This window comes from Budorcas taxicolor, chromosome X (genome assembly GCF_023091745.1).
Source record: "Budorcas taxicolor isolate Tak-1 chromosome X, Takin1.1, whole genome shotgun sequence".
Lineage (NCBI taxonomy): Eukaryota > Metazoa > Chordata > Mammalia > Artiodactyla > Bovidae > Budorcas > Budorcas taxicolor.
Genome location: NC_068935.1, coordinates 66,954,947 through 66,971,617, shown reverse-complemented (window position 1 = coordinate 66,971,617; position 16,671 = coordinate 66,954,947).

Here is a 16,671-nt window from a genome sequence, read left to right as displayed (position 1 = left end):
TTTACTAATTTTTTGATTGGGCTATTTGTTTTTCTTGATATTGAGCTGTATGAGCTGCATGTATATTTTTGAGAATAATCCTTTGTCAGTTTAATTGTTTGCAATTATTTTCTCCCATACTAAGACTTGTCTTTTAATCTTGTTTATTGTTTCCTTTTCTGTGAAAAAGCTTTTAAATCTCATTTGTTCATTTTTGTTTTTATTTCCATTATTTTAGGAGGTAAGTCAAAGAGGATCTTGCTTTGATTTATGTCGGAATGTACTGCCTGTGACTTTCTCTAAGAGCTTTATAGTTTCTGGCCTTACATTTAAGTCTTTAATCTATTTTGAGTTTATTTTTGTGTATGGTGTTAGGAAGTGTTCTAGTTTCATTCTTTTATGTGTAGCTGTCTAGTTTTCCCAGCAACACTTATTGGAAAGGAGGTCTTTTATCCATTGTATATTCTCAGCTCTTTAGTCAAAGATAAGGTGCCCACTAGTGTGGGCTTATCTCTGGGCTTTCTATCTCATTCCATTGGTCTATACTTCTGTTTTTTTTTTTTTTTTTTTGCCAGTACCATACTGTCTTGATGACTTAGCACTGTAGTATAGTCTAAATCAAGAAAGTTGATTCCTCCAGCCCTATTTTTCTTTCTCAAGGTTGCTTTGGCTATCCATGGTCTTTTGTGTTTCCATACAAATTGTGATTTTTTTTGTTATAGTTTTGTTAAAAATACCATTTGTAGTTTGATAGGGATTCCATTGAATCTGTAGATTGCTTTGGATAGTATACTCATTTTCACAATATTGATTCTTCCAATCCAAGAACATAGTATATTTCTCCATTTGTGTCATATTTAATTTCTTCCATCAGTGTCTTATAGTTGTCAGCATACAGGTCTTTTGTCCCTTCAGGTAGATTTATTCCTAGTATTTTAATTTTTGTTGCAATGGTAAATGGGATTGTTTGTTTAATTTCTCTTTCTGATTTTTCATTGTTATTGTCTAGGAATGCAAGGGAATTCTGTGTATTAATTTTATATCCTGCCACTTTACTACATTCATTGATTAGCTCTAGTGATTTTGTGGCACAGTCTTTAAGGTTTTATTCTCTAGTATCATATCATCTGCAAACAGGGCTTCCCAGATGCCTCAGTGGTAGAGAATTCACATGCCAGTGTAGGAAATGCAGGAGACATGGGTTCGATCCTTGAGTCAGGAAGATCTCCCATAGTAGGAAATTGCAACCCACTCTAGTATTACTGCCTGGAAAATTCCGTGGACAGAGAAGCCTGGCAGGCTATCATCCATGAGATCACAAAGAGTGTGCAAGGACTGAGCAACTGAGCATACACTCATGCATCTGCAAACTTAGAGTTTTACTTCTTCTTTTCCAATATGGATTCCTTTTATTTCTTTTTCTTCTCTGATTGCTGTTGCTAGGACTTCCAAAATTACATTGAATAATAGTGATGAGAGTGGGTACCCTTGTCTTGTTGCTGATATTAGGGGAAATAATTTCAGTTTTTCACTGTTGAGAATGATGTTTTCTGTGGGTTTATCATATATGGCCTTTATTATGTTGAGGTGGGTTCCTTCTTGGAGAAGGCAATGGCAACCCACTCCAGTACTTTTACCTGGAAAATCCCATGGACAGAGGAGCCTAGTAAGCTACAGTCCATGGGGTCGCTAAAAGTCAAACATGACTGAGCGACTTCACTTTCACTTTTCACTTTCATGCATTGGAGAAGGAAATGGCAGCCCACTACCATGTATGATGCTGTTACCGTTTATTTTGTTTGGGGTTTGTTTTCATGGGTCTTTTCTTTCTCTTGTGTTTCCTGTCTAGAGAAGTTCCTTTAGCATTTGTTGTAAGGCTAGATTTTTGGTTCTGAATTCTCTTAACTTTTGCATATCTGTTAAAACTTTTGATTTTTCCATCAAGTGTGAATGGGATCCTTGCTGTATAGAGTAATCTTGGTGTATTTTTTTTTTTTAAGTATATCCTGCCACTCCCTTCTGGCCTACAGAATCTCTGTTGAAAAGTCAGCTGTTAGTCTTATCGGGATCCCCTTACATGTTATTTGTTGCTTTTCCCTTGCTACTTTTAATATGTGTTCTTTGTGTTTAATCTTTATTAGTTTGATTAATATGCATCTTGGCATGTTTCTCTTTGGGTTTATTCTCTATGGGAGTCTCTTGCCCCTAAACATTTTTAAAAAAGCTTCCCTCTGAAATTATAAAAAGGAATTCCATGTCTAAATAAACTCAAGTGAAGTTTTAACAACACTGTGATTTAAATAGTATATACTTAATGTAAGTTCAGTATTTCTAATTTTATTTTTTAAATTAATGTTTATTGCAGTATATTTGATTTAAAATGTTGTTTCAGTTTCTACTGTACAGTGAAGTGAATCAGTGATACATACACATATAGCCAGTCTTTTTTATATTCTGTTCCCATGTAGGTCATTGTAAAGAATTTAGTAGAGTGCTCTGTGCAATACAGTAGATTCTTCCAGTTCCAGTTCAGTCCCTCAGTTGTGTCTGACTCTTTGAGACCCCATGAATTGCAGAACGCCAGGCCTCTCTGTCCATCACCAACTCCCAGAGTCCACCCAAACCTATGTCCATTGTGTCAGTGATGCCATCCAACCATCTCAGTCTCTGTCGTGCCCTTTTCCTCCTGCCCACAATCTTTCCCAGCATCAGGGTCTTTTCCAATAAGTCAGCTCTCTGCTTTAGGTGGCCAAAGTACTGGAGTTTCAGCTTCAACATCAGTCCCTCCAATGAACACCCAGGACTGATCTCCTTTAGGATGGACTGGCTGGTTCTCCTTGCAGTCCAAGGGACTCTCAAGAGTCTTCTCCAACACCACAGTTCAAAAGCATCAATTATTCTGTGCTCAGCTTTCTTTATAGTCCAACTCTCACATCCATACATGACTACCAGAAAAACCATAACTTTGACTAGATGAACCTTTGTTGGCAAAGTAACGTCTCTGCTTTTTAATATGCTGTCTAGGTTGGTCATAACTTTCCTTCCAAAAAGAAATTGAGTCAAAATGTTAGTTGCTCAGTCGTGTCTGATTCTTTGTGACCCCATGGACTATGGCCCAACAGGCTCCCCTGTCCATGGATTTCTCCAGGCAAGAATACTGGATTGAGTAGCCATTCCCTTCTCCAGGATATCTTACTGGCCCAGGGATCAAATCTGGCTCTCCTGCATTTGCAGGGAGTTTCTTTACCATCTGAGCCACCTGGGAAGCCACAAGAGGATCTTAGTATTTATGTTTTATATATTATACATACTTGTCACTCACAGTCTCCCATTTATCTGTGCAATGTTTTCCCTCTTGGTAACCATAAGTTTGTTAACTACATTTGTGACTTTATTTCTGTTTTGTAAACAGGTTCATTTTTACACTTATTTTAGATTCTAGATGTAAACCATGACATACGATATTTGTCTTCCTCTTTCTGACTTCATTCAGTTCAGTTCAGTTCAGTTCAGTTCAGTCACTGAGTTGTGTCTGACTCTTTGAGACCCCATGAATCGCAGCACACCAGGCCTCCCTGACCATCACCATCTCCCGGAGTTCACTCAGCCTCACGTTCATCAAGTCCGTGATTCCATCCAGCCACCTCATCCTCTGTCGTCCCCTTCTCCTCCTGCCCCCAATCCCTCACAGCATCAGAGTCTTTTCCAATGAGTCAAATCTTCGCATGAGGTGGCCAAAGTACTGGAGCTTCAGCTTTATCACCATTCCTTCCAAAGAAATCCCAGGGCTAATCTCCTTTAGAATGGACTGGTTGGATCTCCTTGCAGTCCAAGGGACTCTCAAGAGTCTGCTCCAACACCACAGTTCAAAAGCATCAATTTTTCGGCACTCAGCTTTCTTCACAGTCCAACTCTCACATCCATACGTGACCACAGGAAAAACCATAGCCTTGACTAGATGGACCTTAGTCAGCAAAGTAATGTCTCTGCTTTTGAATATACTATCTAGGTTTGTCATAACTTTTCTTCCAAGAAGTAAGCGTCTTTTAATTTCATGGCTGCAGTCACCATCTGCAGTGATTTTGGAGCCCCCAAAAATAAAGTTTGACACTGTTTCCACTGTTTCCCCATCTATCTCCCATGAAGTGATGGGACTGGATGCCATGATCTTCGTTTCCTGATAGTTGAGCTTTAAGCCAACGTTTTCACTTTCCTCTTTCACTTTCATCAAGAGGCTTTTTAGCTCCTCTTCACTTTCTGCCATAAGGGTGGTGTCATCTGCATATCTGAGGTTATTGATATTTCTCCTGGCAATCTTGATTCCAGCTTGTGTTTCTTCCAGCCCAGCGTTTCTCATGATGTACTCTGCATATTAGTTAAATAAGCAGGATGACAATATACAGCCTTGATGTACTCCTTTTCCTATTTGGAACCAGTCTGTTGTTCCATGTCCAGTTCTGTTGCTTCCTGACCTGTATACAGATTTCTCAAGAGGCAGGTTGGGTGGTCTGGTATTCCCATCTCTTTCAGAATTGTCCACAGTTTTTTGTGATCCACACAGTCAAAGGCTTTGGCTTAGTCAATAAAGCTGAAATAGATGTGTTTCTGGAACTCTCTGGCTTTTTTGATGATCCACCAGATGTTGGCAATTTGATCTCTGGTTCCTCTGCTTTATCTAAAACCAGCTTGAACATCAGGGAGTTCACGGTTCATGTATTGCTGAAGCCAGGCTTGGAGAATTTTGAGCATTACTTTACTAGTGTGTGAGATGAGTGCAATTGTGCGGTAGTTTGAGCATTCTTTGGCATTGCCTTACTTTGGGATTGGAATGAAAACTGACTTTTTCCAGTCCTGTGGCCACTGCTGAGTTTTCCAAATTTGCTGGCATATTGAGTGCAGCCAGTATGACAATTTCTAGGCTCATCCATGTCACCACAATTGGCATTATTTCATTCCTTTTTTTTAAATATGAATATATTTATTTTAATTAGTGGCTAATTAATTTACAGTACTGAAATTGTTTTGCTGTACATTGACATGAATCTGCTACAGGTGTACATGTGTTCCCCATCCTGAACCCCCCCTCCCAACTCCCTCTCCGTACCATCCCTCTGGGTCATCCCAGTGCACCAGCCCCAAGCATCCTGTATCCTGAACTGAACCTGGACTGGCGATTCATTTCTTATATGATATTATACATGTTTCATTGCCATTCTCCCAAAACATCCCACCCTCTCCCTCTCCCACAGAGTCCAAAAGACTGTTCTATACTTGTGTGTCTCTTTTGCTGTCTCAAATACAGGGTTATCATTACCATTTTTCTAAATTCCATATATATGTGTTAGTATACTGTATTCATGTTTTTCTTTCTGGCTTACTTCACTCTGTATAATAGGCTCCAGTTTCATCCACCTCCTTAGAACTGAATCAAATGTATTCTTTTCAATGGCTGAGTAATACTCCATTGTATATATGTACCACACCTTTCTTATCCATTCATCTGTTGATGGACATCTAGGTTGCTTGCATGTCCTAGCTATTATAAACAGTGCCGTGATGAACATTGGAATACACATATCTCTTCCAATTCTGGTTTCCTTGGTGTGTATGCTCTGCACTGGGATTGCTGGGTTGTATGACAGTTCTATTTCCAATTTTATAAGGAATCTCCACACTGTTCTCCATAATGGCTGTACTAGTTAGAATTCCCACCAACAGTGTAAGAGGGTTTCCTTTTCTCTGCACCCTCCCCAGCATTTATTGCTTGTAGACTTTTGGATCACAGCCATTCTGACTGACATGAAAATGGTACCTCAATCTGGTTTTGATTTGCATTTCTCTGATAATGAGTGATGTTGAGCATCTTTTCATGTGTTTGTTAGCCATCTGTATGTCTTCTTTGGAGAAATATCTCTTTGATTCCTTGGCCCATTTTTTGATTGTGTCATTTAATTTTCTGAAATTGAGCTGCATGAGTTGCTTGTATATTTTTGAGATTAATTCTTTGTCAGTTGCTTCATTTACTATTATTTTCTCCGATTCTGAAGGCTGTGTTTTCACCTTGCTTACAGTTTCGTTTGTTGTGCAGAAGCTTTTAATTTAAATTAGGTCCCATTTGTTTATTTTTTCTTTTATTTCCAATATTCTGGGAGGTGGATCATAGAGACTTCTGCTGTGATTTATGTCAGAGAGGGTTTTGCCTATGTTCTCCTCTAGGAGTTTTATAATTTCTGGTCTTACATTTAAATCTTTAATCTACTTTGAGCTTATTTTTGTGTATGGGGTTAGAAAGCGTTCTAGTTTCATTCTTTTACAAGTGGTTGACCAGTTTTCCCAGCACTACTTGTTAAAGAGATTGTCTTTTCTCCATTGTATATTCTTGCCTCCTTTGTCAAAGATAAGGTGTCCATAGGTACGTGGATTCATCTCTTGGTTTTCTATTTTGTTCCATTAATCTATATTTCTATCTTTGTGCCAGTACAATACTGTCTTGATGACTGTGGCTTTGTAGTAGAGCCTGAAGTTAGACAGGTTGATTCCTCCAGTTCCATTCTTCTTTCTCAAGATTGCTTTGGCTAGTCAAGGTTTTTTGTATTTCCTTACAAATTGTGAAATTATTAGTTATAGCTCTGTGAAAAATACGGTTGGTAGCTTAATAGGAATTGCACTGAATCTATAGATTGCTTTGGGTAGTATACTCATTTTCACTATATTGATTCTTCTGGTCCATGAACATGATATATTTCTGCAGCTATTAGTGTTCTCTTTGAATTATTTCACCAGTGTTCTATAGTTCTCTATAGATAGGTATTTAGTTTCTTTAGGTGGATATATTCCTAAGTATTTTATTCTTTTTGTTGCAATGGTTAATGGAATTGTTTCCTTAACTTCTCTTTCTATTTTCTCATTATTAGTGTATCAGAATGCATATTTCTGTATATTGATTTTATATCCTGCAACTTTACTATATTCATTGATTAGGTCTAGTAATATTCTGGTGGAGTCTTTAGGGTTTTCTAAGTAGAGGATCATGTCATCTGCAAACAGTGAGAATTTTACTTCTTTTCCAATTTGGATTATTTTATTTCTTTTTTTGCTCTGATTGCTGTGGCCAAAACTTCCAAAACTATATTAAATAGTAGTGGTGAGAATGGGCACCCTTGTCTTGTTCCTTACTTTAGGGGAAACACTTTCAATTTTTCACCTTTGAAGATTATGTTTGCTGTGGGTTATTCATATATAGCTTTTATTATGTTGAGGTATGTTCCTTCTATTCCTGCTTTCTGGAGAATTTTTATCATAAATGGATGTTGAATTTTGTCAAAGGCTTTCTCTGCATCTATTGAGATAATCATATGGCTTTTATTTTTCAATTTGTTAATGTGGTGTATTACCTTGAATGATTTGCGGATATTGAAGAATCCTTGCATCCCTGGGATAAAGCCCACTTGATCATGATGTATGATCCTTTTTATGTGTTGTTAGATTCTGAATGCTAGAACTTTGTTAAGGAGTTTTGCATCTATGTTCATCAGTGATATTGGCCTGTAATTTTCTTTATTTTTGGCATCTTTGTCAGGTTTTGGTATTAGGGTGATGGTGGCTTCATAGAATGAGTTTGCAAGTTGACCTTCCTGTGCAATTTTCTGGAAGAGTTTGAGTAGGATAGATGTTAGCTCTTCTCTAAATTTTTGGTACAATTCAGCTGTGAAGCCGTCTGGACCATGGCTTCTGTTTGCTGGAAGATTTCTAATTACAGTTTCAATTTCTGTGCTTGTGATGGGTCTGTTAAGATTTTATATTTTTCTTGGGTCAGTTTTGGAAAGTTGTACTTTACTAAGAATTTGTCCATTTCTTCCAATTAGTCCATTTTATTGGCATATAGTTGCTGATGGTACTGTCTTATGATCCTTTGTATTTTTGCGTTTTCTGTTGTGAACTCTCCATTTTCATTTTGAGTTTATTGATTTGATTTTTCTGCCTCTGTTTCTTGATGAGTCTTGCTAGTGGTTTGTCAATTATATTTATCCTTTCAAAGAACCAGCTTCTGGCTTTGTTGATTTTTGCTATGGTCTCTTTTGTTTCTTTTGCATTTATTTCTGTCCTAGTTTTAAAGATTTCTTTCCTTCTACTAACCCTGGGGTTATCCATTTATACCTTTTCTAGTGGCTTTAGGTGTATAGTTAGGTTATTTATTTGATGTTTTTCTTGTTTCTTGAAGTATGCCTGTATTGTTAAGAACTTTCCCCTTAGCTCTGCTTTTATAGTGTCCCACAGGTTTTGGGTTGTTCTGTTTTCATTTTCATTCATTTCTATGCATATTTTGATTTCTTTTTTGATTTCTTCTGTGATTTGTTGGTTATTTAGCATCGTGTTGTTCAGCCTCCATATGTTGGAATTTTTAATAGTTTTTCTCCTGTAGTTGAGATCTAATCTTAATGTATTGTGGTCAGAAAAGATGCTTGGAATGATTTCAGTTTGTTTGAATTTACCAAGGCTAGATTTATGGCCCAGGATGTGATCTATCCTGGAGAAGGTTCCGTGTGCAATTGAGAAAAAGTTGAAATTCATTGTTTTGGGGTGAAATATCCTATGGATATCAATTAGCTCTATCTGGTCTATTGTATCATTTAAAGTTTGTGTTTCCTTGTTAATTTTCTGTTTAGTTGATCTATCCATAGGTGTCAGTGGAATATTAAAGTCTTCCACTATTATTGTGTTATTGTTAATTTCCCCTTTCCTACTTGTTAGCATTTGTCTTACATATTGTGATGCTCCTATGTTGGGTGCGTATATATTCATAATTGTTATATCTTCTTCTCGGATTGGTCTTTTTGATCATTATGCAGTGTCCTTCTTTGTGTCTTTTCACAGCCTTTGCTTTAAAGTATAATTTATCTGATATGAGTATTGCTAGTCCTTCTTTCTTTTGGTCCGTGTTTGTGTGGAATATCTTCTTCCAGCACTTCCCTTTCACTCTGAATGTGTCCCTTGTATTGAGGTGGGTCTCTTGTAGACAACAAATATTGGGATCTTCTTTTTGTATCCATTCAGCCAGTCTTTGTCTTTTGGTTGGGGCATTCAGCCCATTTATGTTTAAGGTAATTATTGATAAGTATGATCCTGTTGCCATTTTCTTTATTAATTTGGGTTCGACTCTGTGCATCCTTTTTGTGTTTCCTCTCTAGAGAAGATCCTTTAGCATTTGTTGGGGAGCTGCTTTGATGGTGCTGAATTCTCTCAGCTTTTGCTTCTATGTAAAGCTTTTGATTTCTCCTTCATATTTGAATGAGATCCTTGCTGGATACAGTAATCTGGGCTGTAGGTTATTTTCTCTTTTTTTTAATTTTTATTTTTACTTTATTTTACTTTACAATACTGTATTGGTTTTGCCATACATTGACATGAATCCAGCACGGGTTGTATATGCGTTCCCAAACATGAACACCCCTCCCACCTCCCTCCCCATAACATCTCTCTGGGGTTATTTTCTTTCATCACTTTAAGTATGTCTTGCCATTCCCTCCTGGCCTGAAGAGTTTCTATTGAAAGATCAGCTGTTATCCTTATGGGAATCCCCTTGCGTGTTATTTGTTGTTTTTCCCTTGCTGCTTTTAATATTTGTTCTTTGTGTTTGATCTTTGTTAATTTGATTAATATGTGTCTTGGGGTGTTTCCCCTTGGGTTTATCCTGTTTGTGACTCTCTGGGTTTCTTGGACTTGGGTGATTATTTCCTTCCCCAGTTTAGGGAAGTTTTCAACTATTATCTCCTCAAGTATTTTCCCATGGTCTTTCTTTTTGTCTTCTTCTTCTAGTACTCCTATGATTCGAATGTTGGGGCATTTAACATTCTCCAGAGGTCTCTGAGATTGTTCTCATTTCTTTTAATTTGTTTTTCCTTTTTTTTTTTGTCTCTGATTCATTTATTTCTACCATTTTCTTTTCTACCTCACTAATCCTATCTTCTGCCTCCATTATTATACAATTTGTTCCCTCCAGAGTCTTGATATATCATTTATTGCAGTATTCATTATATATTAACTCTTCTTTATTTCTTCCAGGTCCTTGTTAAACCTATCTTGCATCTTCTCAGTCCTTGTCTCCAAGCTATTTATCTGTGATTCCACTTTGATTTCAAGGTTTTGAATCATTTTCACTATCATTATTTGGAATTGTTTACCAGGTTGATTCCCTATCTGTTCCTTTTTGTTTAGTTTGGTGGGCATTTATCTTGTTCCTTTACCTGCTGGGTATTCCTCTGTCTCTTCATCTTGTTTATATTGCTGTGTTTGGGGTGGCCTTTCTGTATTCTGGCAGTTTGTGGAGTTCTCTTTATTGTAGGGTTTCCTCACTGTGGGTGGGGTTGTATGGGTGGCTTGTCAAGGTTTCCTGGTTAGGGAAGCTTGTGTCGCTGTTCTGGTGGGTGGAGCTGAATTTCTTCTCTCTGAAGTGCAATGAAGTGTCCAGTAATGATTGATGAGATGTCAGTGCGTTTGGAGTGACTTTGGGCAGCCTGTTTATTGAAACTCAGGGCTGAGTCGGCCACGACTGAGCGACTGAACTGAACTGAACTAAATAGTATGTTACAAAGATGAAAATTAAATGAATAATAGGGGACTTAAAAGTAAAAAAAAAAAAAAAAGAATGATAGTAAAAATAGAAAAAAATATATCTAGGATTTTCTGTGGTGTTGTGGGCAGTGTGGGGTCAGTTCATTTTCGGAAAGTTCCTTGATCCCGCTTGTATTTATCAAGAGCTATAGGCCCCTTCGTATTTAGTTGTTACTAACTACAGTGTTTTAATCTATTGCCACCTGTCACTTCCAGGGAGGTTTTCTGTTTTAGCTTCTTCTGTTTGCTGGTCTCTTCAGTGTCTAATTTCCACCTTTTTAGGCTCACTTGTTCAGTCATGCTGTGGAGAGGGTGGGACACTGCAATCAAATAACACTGGTGTGTGTTCACAGTGTCCCGGCCACACTGGGTTGGCCTGCGCTCACAGCATGTGTGCTTTCCCTGTCTACATTGCTCAGGGTCTAGGTTTCTCTGCTGGGAACTGTCTGAGGCTGGCCCTGAGTTGTATGCACTTCCCAGGTCTAAGCTGCTCAGGTTCAGGTACTCGGGTAGTCCTCAGAGGCACAGACTCGGTTGGGCCTGTGTTTTGTGCCCTTCCCTGGTCCGAGCAGGTCAGGTGACCAGGTGTTTAGTGAGCATGGTCGCTGCAACTTATCGCCTCCTCCATCCCTGCTGCTCGGTTTTCTGGGTGTATAAGCACCGCACCTTCTCAGGCGCATGTTGACCATCCAGAATCCCAAGAAGTCTTGGTTAGCAACGAAGCCTGCTTGCAGTTTGGTAGATAATGCCTCTCTGGGGCCGCAATTGCCCCCTTCCAGCTCTGGCTGCCCTCGCTTGCCTGTCACCGGAGGTGGATGGGCAGTGTGCAGCTTGTTACCTCTGCTCAGTCCTTTGTTCTGTGAGCGGGCCTGAAGGTGTCTTAGGTTAGGGCTTTTTGCATAGCTCTAGTCAGTCCTTTGTTCTGTGAGTGGGCCTGGCAGTGTCTTAGGTTAGGGCTGTTCGGGTGGTAGCTCTCCCACAGTCTGGTTTGCTATCTCAAGTTAGTTCCCTCAGATTGTCCTCGGGGCATTCAGGCCTGGCCCTTACTCTAAGCAATGCAGCCCGCGTCTCCCTGCCCAGCCCCAGCTTGCTAGTGGCAGATGCAGGCGCCTGCACTGCTTCTCCACTGGGGGAGTTACCATTGGGCACATAATCTGTGGGTTTTAATTATTTATTTACTCTTTCTCCCGGTTATGTTGCCCTTTGTGGTTCCAAGGCTCACCACAGACGTGGCAGTGAAAGTGTTTCTTGGTGTTTGGAAACTTCTCTCTTCTTTAAGACTCCCTTCATGGGACGGAGCTCCATCCCTGCCTCTTTTGTCTCTTTTTTTGTCTTTTATATTTTTTCCTACCTCCTTTTGAAGACAATGGGCTGCTTTTCTGGGTGCCTGATGTCCTCTGCCAGCATTCAGAAGTTGTTTTGTGGAATTTACTCAGCGTTCAAATGCTATTTTGATGAATTTGTTGGGAGAAAGTGGTCTCCCCATCCTATCCCTCCGCCATCTTAGTTAACTCTCCCTCCTTGTTGCTTTTAATATTTTTTTTCTTTTTCTTTAATTTTAATTTGATAAATATGTGTCTTGGCGTGTTCTTCCTTGTTTTTTTCCTATATGGGAATCTCTGCATTTCCTGTATTTGAGTGAGTGTTTCCTTTCCCCTGTTAAGGAAGTATTCATATATAATATCTTCAACTATTTTCTTAGGCACTTTCACTTTCCCTTCTCCTTATGGGACCCCTATAATGTGAATGTTTGTGTGTTTAATATTGTTCCAGAGTTCTCTGAAACTGTCTTCATTGCTTTTACTCTTTATCCTTTATTCTGTTCTGTGACTGTTATTTCCCCAACTGTGTCTTCCAGCTCATCTATTCACTCTTCTGCCTCAGTTATTCTGCTATTGATTCCTTCTAGTGCATTTTTAACTTCTGTCATTGTATTGTTCATCTCTTTTGTTTCTTCTTTAAAACTTCTAGCACCTTGTTAAACATTTCTTATACCTTCTCAATCTGAGCCACTATTCTTTTTCTGAGATTTTAGATCAACTTTATTATCATTACTCTGAGTTCCTTTTCAGATAGATTGCTTATTTCCAACTCATTTAGTTGCTTTTGGGTTTTTATCTTGTTCCTTCATCTGCAATATAATTCTCTGTTATTTTATTCTGTTTGTGTCTCCTTTCGATAGGCTACAGGATTGTAGTTCCTCTTACTTCTGGTGTCTGTTCCCTGGTGGGTGAATTTGGTCCAGGGGCTTGTGCAGGCTTCCTGTTAGAAGGGAGTGGTTCCTACTCTCTGGAGCATGGACCTGGGTCTTGTCCATTTTATGTACAGGGTCATGTCAAGGAATGTGTTTTGAGGTGACTGTGAGTTCAGTATGTCTTTAGGCAGCCTATCTTCTGATGGTTTAGTTTGTATTCCTATCCTGGTGGTTGTTTGACCTGAGGCTTTCCTCTCCTGGTGGTTGGAGCCTGCAGGTTGTTTTGTGGTGTCAGGACTTGCTGCTGAAATTTGAACTTCTGTGAGCGTTCACTCAAAATTATATTTCCTAGGGCTTCTTCTATCAGTGTCCTTGCTCTCACAGTGAGTTATAATTGACCTTCACCTCCCCAGGAGACCCTGCAAGACCTCTAGATAGGTATATCCCTGGTTTCTATAGAAGTACTGCTTTGTGATGGGTGCCAGTGCATGTGAGACCTTATGTGCCCTCCAAGAATGGAGTCTCTGTTTTCCCCAACCCTGTAGACCTCCTGCAATCAAACGCTGGTGGCCTTCAAGGGCAAATGCTCTGCAGGCTTTTCCTTTAAATGATAGACCCTTGGACTGCTTTGGGGAGTTTTTTAATGTGAGAACATCCCTACATAGCCTGTGTGGATTTAATATTTTAGGGTAGGAGAAATGTTTTTAGTATAGATGTCTGCCACCTCTTCCTCAGTGTATGCTGGCCATTATTTTCTTTATAGGAGGTGTGATTGATACTGTGGTGGACAAAACCCAAACTGGGTATTAAGCAGGGCCTTCTGTTTGCTCTATGGTTGTCACTGCCCTATCAGAGGTGGGGTCTACTCACTAGTTATTGGAGTAGAAGGCCCTAGATCTGTTTCTTAGCCATTTCTGATCTGAGTACAAGGTAAATAGGACTGGAACACTACCACTGGAAGGGAAATCACTATTTATCGTCTGGACCTGTTCACCTGTGGATGTTCTCTGTTGTGTGTCACCTTTCATCTGTTGTGTGAACTCTCGTATTACATTGTTGTTGGCACTGCTCTCAACTCCACCTTAACTGTGGGCATGCCAGCAATTGGCCCTGGTTCAAGATGCATTTAGAAAAGGCATAGGAACCAGAGATCAAATTGCCAACATCTGTTGGATCATAGAAAAGGCAAGAGAATTCCAGAGAAACATCTACTTCTGCTTCATTGACTACAATAAGCCTTTGACTGTGTGGATCACAACAAACTATGGAAAATTCTTAAAGAAATGAGCATACCAGACACTTTACCTGCTTCATGTATGCATACAGATATCTGTATGCAGGTCAAGAAGCAACAGTTAGAACCGGGCATGGAACAATGGACTGCTTTAAAATTGGGTAAGGAGTATGTCAAGTCTGTATATTGTCACCCTGCTTATTTAAATTATATGCAGAGTATATCATGCAAAGTGTCAGGATGGATGAAGCACAAGCTGGAATCAAGATTGCCAGGAGAAATATCAATAACCTCAGATATGCAGATGACACCACCCTTATGGCAGAAGTGAAGAAAAACTGGAGAACCTTTTAATGAAAATGAAAGAGGAGAGTGAAAAAGCTGGTTTAAACCTCAACATTCAGAAAACTAGTATCATGACATCCAGTCCCATCACCTCATAGCAAATAGATGAAGAGACAGTGGAAACAGTGAGAAACTTTATTTTCTTGGAATGGTGACAACAGCCATGAAATAAAAAGACACTTGCTCCTTGGAAGAAAAGCTATGACCAACCTATACAGCATATTAAAAAGCAGAAACCTTACTTTGCCAACAAAGATCTGTATAGTCAAAGCTATAGTTTTTGCAGTATTCATGTATGAATGTGAGAGTTGGACCATAAAGAGAGCTGAGCGCTGAAGAATTGATGCTTTTGAATTGTGGTGTTGGAGAAGACTCTTCAGAGTCCCTGGGACTGCAAAGAGATCAAATCAGTGAATCCTAAAGGAAATTAGTCCTGAATATTCGTTGGAAGGACTGATGTTGAAGCTGAAACTCCAATACTTTGGCCACCTGATGCAAAGAGCCAACTCTTTGGTAAAGACCCAACTCATTGATAAAGACCCTGATTCTGGGAAAGACTGAATGCAGGAGGAGAAGGGGACAACAAGGGGTGAGATGGTTGGGTGACATTACTGACTTGATGGACATGAGTTTGAGCAAGCACTGGGAGAAAGTGAAGGACAGGGAAGCCTGGCATGCTGCAGTCCATGGGGTTGAACAAGGCAGACATGACTAAGCAACTGAACAACAACAGCAGTCTCTCAGATGTTGTTTTCACGAGGCCACGAACATAGATCTACTGAACTCAACTGCCAAGATTGCTGTAGTCATGTATCAGAACCTACCATGGATGCTATGGTGGCAGTTCATACTCTAGCTTGGCACAACCCCCACATTTATGTCTCCAAAAAGTCTATAGGTGTTAAAGTTAGACCTGTCTTGGCTGTGGGACGACTCATTATCCATTAAGATGCTCTATAGGCACTGAGTTTACAAAGTCAGTTGCAGAGATGTCAGTTTGTAGTTTGTGTAAGTGTGAGAAATTTCAGCCTTCCTTAGTTGCATGGCCCCAAAGCCCAACCTCTGTGTGTGGTCCACCTACAGAGGTTTACTCCAGAGGCTACCCTGGAGCACACAAGTCTGTCCGGGCAAGGAGGGGGCACAGAGATCGTGGCATTCAAGGTCACAGGATCCCCAGTGAGGACAGGGTACATGGAGTAGCCATTGATCATGGGAGCAAGAGATCAGGCACCCAGTAGGGGCCTTTCCTAGTGTCTGGCCCTAGACCCAGGAGAGCTGGCCCTGGCAATGATGGGGCATGTAGGGGGCATGTGATAGAGCAGGCTCCAGTGGGAACCCTTCCTAGTGCCTTGCCACAGGTACAGAAGAACTGGCCTTGATGGCAGTGGTGCATGTGGGGAAGCTGGCTGCCATAGGCTCGAGAGGCCTGGCCCTGCCTGTAGCCTTTCCTAGTGCCCAGGAAGGCAGAGGCAGCTTTACATCTATGGCAGACTGGGCTTCCTCCAGAAGCAATCCCAGTTACAGGTTTTCTCACTCCTGTCCCCTTACACTGTCTCCTTGCAGCCAACAGCAGTCCTCTCCCCTAGTTTGCTTCCCAAATATCACATAACAATAGCCAGCCCCCATGCTCACTAGTGGACACAAGTCTCAGGTTGGGACTCTGTCCTGCCTGCACTATCCTCCAGTAGCCCCTGAAGCTCCCCTTCTCTCCCAACCAATCTCCCCACTAGAGAGGGAACTTCCTTGGAGGCAGGAACCACTCCTCTCCTTTAACTTCCCTGCCAGTGATACAGGTCCTGTCCTTCTCCCTCTCCTCTTCATTTTCCCTTCTCTCTTTCATCCTACCCACTTATCTAGGGGATTTTTCTTGTCTTTTTAGGTGTTTGACGTCTTCTACTAGTGTTCAGTCAGTGCTCTGTAAGAACTGTCCCATGTGTAAATGTATTCTTGATGGATTTGCCGAGTGAGATAAACTCCATATCCTGCTACTCCTCTACCATCTTGACTTCCTCCAGACCAGATGTTTCCTATTTTAATATGCTATTTTCCCACAGATCTTAACAATTTTCCTATATAAAATTGACTTTCCATGTCATATTCTTTTCAGTAGGGTAGGCTATTGGATCCAATTAAAAATATAGTCTATGTTTGGGGGAATTTGCTAACACAAAATAGTATCCAGAGGTTGCCCTTCTTGTCAGACAGGCATATTTATCTTCAGGACATTAATTCAGCTGAAATAACTGCAATATTTTCTTTCAACAATGAGAGGAACCTTCATTGGATCATTTATATTCTCTGAGGAAAA